Source organism: Dioscorea cayenensis, chromosome 9, assembly GCF_009730915.1.
Source record: "Dioscorea cayenensis subsp. rotundata cultivar TDr96_F1 chromosome 9, TDr96_F1_v2_PseudoChromosome.rev07_lg8_w22 25.fasta, whole genome shotgun sequence".
NCBI classification, from domain to species: domain Eukaryota; kingdom Viridiplantae; phylum Streptophyta; class Magnoliopsida; order Dioscoreales; family Dioscoreaceae; genus Dioscorea; species Dioscorea cayenensis.
The window spans coordinates 25636685-25645769 of record NC_052479.1 but is presented as its reverse complement, the minus strand read 5'-3'; positions in this window follow the sequence as shown (position 1 = coordinate 25645769).

Below are 9085 nucleotides of genomic sequence, written 5' to 3'. Positions count from 1 at the left end.
CGTCACATCCGTGTCGGCCCTGAAAACTAACAAAGGAGCAATTTTGTTTTTCACAATGAACAGCCAAGAGGCTGGTTCATTACCATATACGTCGTTAGGGAAATTAGATGGAAGAAATCATGATAAAACCATGGAAAAGGCGGGTGAAAGAATAAAGGTTGGGAGGCAGCACTTCCTAAAACAAAAAATCACAAAACACACGACTTGGGTTGCCTCCCAAGAAGCGTTTGTTTAACGTCACTAGCTTAATGTACCTATTACACCCTTACAGAGGTTCTAGCAAAGAATATGCTGTACCTGGCTCAGACACCATACCATCATCCCGAGCGGCAAAATGCCTCAAACAATGTCCATTAACCTTAAAAGTACCTTTCTCTAGGTGGAAGATCTCAACTACACCATGTGGAAAGGATTGCTTGATTTTAGCATCTAGGCCTTAATTGTGGCTAGGGATCTTTCACCTGGACCAAAGGGTTAGGTCTATACATAGGAATAGGGTTTATCATTTGGAATCCCTAGAGCTCATTGCAATTCTATATGTGTGCGAGGTGTTGAGATTGTTTGATTTCTCTTCCGGGACATGTATAGAGTTAGGCATGGTTGACCTTAGATTTGGGACTATGCAATTAAGGATTTCTAAGACTCACTATTGCATTAATTAGGAAGGATAATAGAGGTTTCTTCCAGTTGAAATGATTATCCTAGGCGGAACAATATCCGGGTACCCCATCTTTATCGATTCCCTTACCTTCTCCTTTACTTGTGCTGTCTTTCTTGTTGTTTTTACTTTTGAGAATTGAATCTTGTCACACATATCACTATTCATCTTCCACATTAGTTAAGAAACAACTTAAGTGTCTTTATTTCCTACTCTATGTGGATACGATACCCACTCATCTGGGATTATTACTTTGACACCCGTGCACTTGCGGTGTACATGCATATTCGGACGTGTCAGCTATCTATTTACCTTATATTTTTTTTAATTTGTGTTAGATGTCTTTTGGTTTTTTCAATTAATCTCTCAACGACCATTGTTCAAGTAGGTTTTTTTTTTAATAAAATAATTATTAGGGTTTAGGATTTTATAATTTTGATATCTAACTTAATTTATTTAATAGTTTATTTGATTGTTTGTTATGAGAAATTGTTTGAAATTGTTGCGTGTTGATGAAAGTTTCGTTGGATTATTTGTTCTAGAAAAATTTTGTGAAAATTGTTCAACATTTGTTTGATTAATTATTGCAAAAAATTTAGATTATCCATTGGATCATTTGTTGAATAATTATTGTATTGAGTTAGATTGTGAGTATGAGGTAAGCTATTTTTAGATTACACTTTTTGTTGCTTTGGTTTTAAATTGTTAATTGTGTAGATATATATGGTGAGGTTTTTTAAACCTAAACAAAAAATTTGGGAATCGAGAACACAAGCTTTTTCTGAAACAAGTACCTAAAAAAAAAGTTCGGAGAGCATATTTGTTGAAAGGCCCATGTCAGCCATCCGGATATGATTTTCCCTAAAAACAGCAAGGGAAAGAAATGCTATGTTTTCAAGAATCCTGGTGTCAAAAGTTTGAATGGTTGGAATATAGTGTGGAAAAGGATGAAGCTTATTGCTTTTATTGTTATCTCTTCAAGCAAGTTAAAATTGGAAAAGGTGCAAGTGATATTTTTACAAGTAAAGGGTTTAGTAATTGGAAAAAAGCAATTGAAGCGTTTAATCAACATGTAGGTCTGGTGAACAATGTCCACAATGATGCTAGATGAAATTTTAAAGATTTCAAAAATCAAATACAAAGTGTATCACATGTGTTATCTTCTCATGGCCGTCAAATGGAACTTGATTATCGCTCTCAGCTAATAGCTATTTTAGATGTCGTTCGAATTCTTTTGTTACAAGGTCTTGCATTACATGGTCATGACGAATCTTCTAGTTCCAAAAGTAGGGGGGACTTTCCAGAGATACTCAATTGGTATTCAAAAAGGGTTGAGAGGGTTGGAAGTGTTATTAATGAAAATGCTCATGGGAATAATCAATTAACAACTCCAATGATTCAAAAATAATTGGTGAATGCATGTGCAGTAGAATCAACATTAGCAATTGCTAATGAAATTGGTAATAGTAACTTCACAATAATTGTTGATGAATCTTGAGATAAGTCAATAAAAGATCAAATGGTGGTGATTTTGAGATTTTTGAACAAGCATGGTCAGGTTGTTGAAATATTTCTTGCCATTCAGCATGTAAGTGAAACTTCCGCCTTGTCATTAAAAGTAATTTTAATTTGGATGAATAGTTTGCTCATCACGGTTTATCAATTTCAAAATTAAGAGTGAAAGGGTATGATGGAGCTTGAAATATGAGAGGGGAATATAATTGTTTGAAGACATTGATTTTAAATGAAAATCCCTTTGCATTTTATGTCCATTAGTTCACCCACCAACTGCAATTAGTAGTTGTTTCAGTTTCCAAGAGTATTCTAGTTGTTTCTAATTTTTTTGGTTGTATGAGTATGATTGTGAATACTGTGGGTGCTTCATGTAAAAGAAGAGATGCATTACTTCAAATACACCATCAAAAAATTGTAGATAAATTGGAGATTGGTGATATTTCTTCAAAAAGGGACAAGCATCAAGAGACAAATCTTTTAAGGCCAAGAGATACTCAGTGGGGCTCACATTTTACAACCTTAATTCGTTTATTGACTATGTGGGAATCGGTTTTAGAAATGTTACAAAATGTGTGCCAAGATGGGACAATTGCATATCATAAAAGTATGGCATCAAGTTTCATTAATAAAATGGAGAGTTCTAAATTTGCATTTATAGAAAGATCAAAACATTGTTAATATCATGGTCTTGATTGATATCGTGAAAGATCATATACAAGATTTAAGAAGTAACAGATGGAATGAGAAGGCTAAAGAACTAAGAAAAGCGATGAAAATGCAATTACAACCAAACCACACAAATAGTACAAGTTAAGCAAAACAACACAAATGAGAATAAGAATACGAGAAATGAAAAGAACTTGGGTTGCCTCCCAAAAAGTGCTTGTTTAACATCATTAGCTCGACGTACCTCTTTCTTACCTAGGGAGGCTAGAAAATGGTGTGTTCATCCCGGCTAAGAGTTGCATAAGAACTACCAAGAAATACGAAACTTACCCTCCGGGATGATGCAAATTTGGAGGTCTAGCATGAGTCACCTTTTGGCCTCCATGGAAAAAGCTTGGGTTGCGAGTTGTTTAAGCTCGGCATTGGCAGGTACTTGGAAGGTTTCAATCTCCTACCCTCATTTGCTTCCTTAACCCATGTCAAAATGCCTTGAACTACCCATAAGTGTTGTTTGGGTCTCCAAGGGAACAAATTTGATTGAGAACTTGTTAAGCCTTGCATAGGTGGATCAATTGGCGGCTAAACATCCTATCCACAATATTTTTCTCAACCATGGTGTGATGAACTTCAATTTCCCATAACATTTGCCTGGGCCGCCAAGGAAAAATCTTTGGTTGGGAATTGTCCAAGGCCGGCATAGGTGGGTTCAAGGATGACCTTGGGTTCTTACCCACATCTTCAAATACAATTCCTGGAATTTCTTCTTTGCACTTGAAAATTATTGATTGGTTGATGGAATGGTCGAAGTTGAGGCAAGTAGTGTCTTCAAATGTGGTCGATGGAATTTCTTCAACTTCCTTAAATGTCTCGACATCTATGATCTTATCCTTCGCCTTATCTTCTTTAGTTTCAACTTGAGGTGGAACATCAATTATTTGCTCAAAAGGTATTGGTGGTACATCAATTGCTTCTTCAATCTCCAACACCTCAATACCAACTTCCACCACAATTTCACCCTTATTCTCTTCCTTTCTAATGTCATTCTCATATATGTCTTCAATAGTTCGTGGCAGCTTGGTCGATATATTGGAAGACTCACCATCTTGTTTTCCATACTTTGAAGAGATTGTTGGGTATTAAAAATTGCGGTATTCATGGCTTCAAGCTCCGCATCCGCATTTATCATGAATCTTGCAAACACATCTTATGCACCGAGACCGGTATTCATGGCTTCAAGTTCCTCACCCGCATTCATCATGAATCTTGCAAACACATCTCGTGCACTGAGACCCCGTTGATTGAGTTGCTTACTATGGTCTACAGGAGGTGGGTGGTATCATAGTATATGAAAGGAGGGTATTTGTAGCAATCCAACAAGAGGGTACTCCCATTGTTGGGTATGATGAGGTGCCGAAGAGTGTGGGTGCCTCCCCAATATGGATTGCAAACATCAGGATATGGATTGCTAAGGCATGCTCCCTTGGCATCAAGTTCTTCCATTTGTTTCTCAAGTGCATACATCTTAGAGGCTAGTAATCTTTCTTGAAAATCCAGGGCCGGATCATATTAGCATGCTCTCATGGCATCTAATTCTTCCATCTGTTTCTCAAGTGCATACATTTTAGCGCCAAGCAATTTTTCTTCAAAGTCCATGGCCCTGTATTGATAAACAAAACTAGCAAGAATAAGCTATCAAAGAAAACACAAAAGAAACAAAATAAGTAAATATGCATAAAATGGTAAAAGACACAAACAAAGACAAATATTTACAACGACAAAGATAAATAACTAGAGCAGTGAGCTAAAGGTTTTCCTAGCATTCTTGGAGGTCCCCGGCAACGGTGCCAAAAACTTGATGAATCCACAAGTGCATGGATCGTCAAGTAATACCCTATGAGTGACACAGGGGTCATATTCCATAGGGTCCCAAGAGCTGCTATTACTTCCCCCTAGACATCATTGTCTAGTCTACCAAATATAAGACTAAAACAAGATAAGGAAAATAACAATGAGAAAACTATAAACACATGGACTAAGGCTCACCACATAAGCATACTAAGGAAGCAAGTAACAATGAAAGTGCGAGGTCCCCGGGCGAGGATCTCCTCGAGACTACTAAAGCTAAATGGATGTTAGAATTACAAAGGCAGCGGTGGTTGGACCAAGAGACATCAAAAATAGATCACCCCGATGGTCACGGTGGTAATCCCTAATTCAATAAGAGTATTGGCTCTGAATCTCTTCCGACCAAATCCTCCTACGATCGCATTACAAGTAGGGAGATCTCAAATTAAGGCCGAAACTCAACCTAGGTACAACCCTAATAATTGGAGGGGTATGAAATACCCAATGGTCATGGTGTATTCATACATGTATCCCTTCCAACCAAGGTGTGTCGAGTACAAGGGCGATGGTCTCGCACCAAATACAACCTAGAAGTTTGATCACAGAGTTCTCATGCAAAACAACACATCAAAGAGCACCAAGCAAGGATCACAAACCACACAAATACCATAAATGTAAATCAAGCATCCATACAAGCAAGTTCGTCCCAAGGTTCACCGGATGGGGAGTCTAGTTCATCATCAACAAAGAATCAAGTGTAGGAGATAAGAGATACAAAGAAAAGCTCATAACAAACTCTCCTAAGATGAAGACTAGAAGGTGGTGATGAGAACTCATTGGGTCCGCGCCGGCGAGCTCCTAGATCATTTTCCTTGAGTGTAACCTTCTTCACCCTTCGATTTGCCCCTCAGATCTGCCTTCTCCCGTAGCCTTGAAGTTTTAGAAAATGATGGTGGAGAGTGGTGGCCAAAAGACCCCAAATGATTCCTTAACAATGCTTTTATATGCCCAGATCCCGATGCGCAAACGGGTCAATATACCGGCCATATGCCGACCCCTTGGGATATCCAGTTTTTTGTTGAGAAGCCCGCGATGAGCTTTAGTAATTGCTACAGTGGAATTGCTTTAGTAACACTGATACATTAATTTGAGAAGCCCGGCCGTTTTGATGCTGAATTCATCCCCAATCGCGTCGCTAAGTTCCCCAGGGCTTCAAGTATGCCTGAAATGCAATAATAACACAATTTAGACCAAAAGGGCATTGATTCATTAATAAAATACACAATTCATACATAACAAATACATGAAAAATACATACATTTAGGTGTTTATTAGTTACTACAGCAATTCACATTAGCAAGATATTGTAGTAGTTATTGTTCATAGCTGGTCGAAAATAAAATTTCCAGAGAATCCACACGGGCGTGTGATAAGTGCTTGTGTGATAAGAATGCGAAGTGTTCTTTCCTTATAATGAGCATTCCTTTTATCGGGTTTTAACACTAATATTTGTGTATTTATGTTACTTCCATGCATATAGGTTTGTGAAGTCGAATCTTAGATAAAGAAGCCAATGTAGATCGTGAGCTCACCATTTGGAGGAAATCTTGAAAAGGTTCAAACTCGAAGACATAAGTCGGGTTCAAGATGATAGAATGTGTGCCAACCTCCTTGTATTCAAGCTAGCACAATGATTTGGAGGGGCGCAAAGGTAGTCACATTCTAAGTATTCCGACTTGTGCATGTGTAACAAGATCTCCACCAACGCAGCCGTTCATTGAAGAAGCAAAGTGATCTACAAAGTAAACATGTACCCGTTTTACGTTACCTCGATGAAAGCATGGTTTCGGGAGTATTTCGGACCGGTACTGCAGCAGGGCACTCTAGCAACACTGTAGTAAAATACTATAGCAGGTACTTTTCACAGCTGGCCGAAGAAGGAGTTGGACAGAGAAGCCACAAGGGCATGTGGAAATTCCACATGCCCGTGTGTTAATTCCACAAGCCCGTATGGAATATCCACAGGGGTGTGTGGATTCCCGATTCCAGCCCTTTAAAACCTGATTTCAGTATTCTTTTCTCCATCTTTTTCCCAACTTAAGAGAGGATTGCGCCTAGGGTTTTGAAAGTTATTATCTATGGATTGGGAGAGGTTCTATGGCTCTGACATCGCTCTCCATTTGGAAAAAGGTTAGTGGGAGAGCTTCCGTCGGCACCTATCCGGCGAGCTGTATCCTAGGCCGAACAATGGGACCTTTGGAAGAGTAGAGGACTGTCCACAAGACCATTGTCACGAGTATTGAGGGGGTTTTCTATGGATTTATTGCTTTTACATTTGATTTCATTTTTTGTACTTAGCTCCATGGAGAGCTAAACCCCTAGTGGGTACTTGGATTGTGAACCCTAGGATGTATTCGTTTCATTGGCCCTTGTTGTTATGCCTTCATTAATTGATGTTTTTATTGAGTTCCAATCTTGAATGCATTGATTGGATGAATACTCCCTTAGAGTGACACTATGGTTTAGAGTTCTTGTTGGTAACTCTCGTGAGTGAGTGACACACCACGAGGGTTAGACAAAACTAGATTGGAGATGGTTGAGAGGGTGAGTCGAGAGGTAGCGGAGCGTCCCCTTTTCGCCCAGGTGTGATTTATTCTACCTCCAATTCCTCGAGTTCTTTGCAGTCATAGTAAAGTGAATGGGCTAAGGGATGACCTTCCACTGGGGTTTAGTTGTGAGTGCAATGGAGTGAAGTGTTGAAGTGATTTTAACATCTAGGGCTTAATTGTGGCTATGGACCATCCGCTTGGACTAAAGGTTAGGTCCACATATAGGAATAGAATTTATCACTTGGAATCCCTAGAACTCATTGCAATTCTATACGAGTGCGAGGTTGAGAGATTGTTCAATTTCTCCTCCGGACATGTATAGGGTTAGGCATGGTTGACCTTAAGATGTATTACCATGTATTAAAAGATCTTCATGACTCATTAATGCATTAGTTAGGAAGCATAATACAGGATATTTGCACTTGAAACAATTATCCTAGGCGGATCAATATCCCAGTACCCCATTTATATCGATGGCCTTACCTCTCCTTTACTTGTGCTCTCTCTCTTGTCTCTTTTACTATTGTTTGCATTACATCTTGTCAGACAAATCACTATTCATATTTCTCTTAGTTAAGAAACAATTTAAGTATTTTTACTCCCTACTCCCTGTGGATACGATACCCACTCACCTGGGATTTTATTACTACGACAAACCCGTGCACTTGCGGGACATACGCAAAAGTTGTCAGTGTGTGGAAATTATCCATGCCATGTGTCAATTCCATAGGCCCGTGTGGAAAATCCATAGGGTAGTGTGGATGCCCGATTCCAAACCTATTTAAGCCGTGATTCGGCCTAATTTTTGGGATCTTCTTCCCCCCTTCTCTCCCACTTTTCTCCATATTTTGAGAGGCTTTTGGCACGTCTTTGGAGTGGTTCTCTGGATTCAACATCGTGCTTTGCTTGGAAGAAGGTTATTGGGGGAGCTTTCATCGGCACCGATCCAGTGAGGTATACCCTAGGCCGGACAAGGGGACCTTTGGAGAAGACGAGGCTACTGCACAAGACCATCGACATGAATACCGAGGGGGTTTTCCTATGTATTGCTTATCTTTACTTTCAATTTCATTGTTGATTGTATTTTGCTCCATGGAGAGCTAAACCCCCTAGTGGGTACTTGGATTTTGTAAACCCTAGCATGTTATTATTTCATTGACCTTCCATTTTGTTTTCCTTAATTGATGCTTTTAATTGAGTTCCAATCTTGAATGCTTGTTGAATGATTTCTCCCTTAGAGTGATACTAGGGTTGAGAGTCAATCTTGGTAATCTTTGTTGATGGGTGACACGCCATGATGGTTAGACAAAGCTAGATTAGAGAGGATTGAGAGGATGAGTTGAGAGGTAGAAAAGCGTCCCTTTTCCCCTCCGGTGTGATTTATCCTACTTCCATTTCCTAGAGTTATTTGTGGTTACAATAGAGTGAAGTGCTAAGCGTTGAAGTGACTTTAGTATCTGGGGCTTAATTGTAACTAGGGGCCTTTCGCTTGGACCAAAGGGTTAGATCTATATATAGGAATAAGGTTGATCACTTGGAATCCCTAGAACTTCATGCAACTTTGTGCAGTGCGAGGTGTTGACACTAAGTGATTTCTCCACCCGGTCATAGTGTAGGGTTAGTCACGGTTGACCTTAGGTTTGGGACCGTGTGCTTTAGGATTTTGGTGACTCATTGAGCATTAATTAGGAAGTATAATGGTAGGTCATGCACATGAAGCATAAGTCCTAGGGGGAGCATTGTCCGAGTACCACACTTCTATCAGTTGTATTACTTTTCACTTACTTGTGCC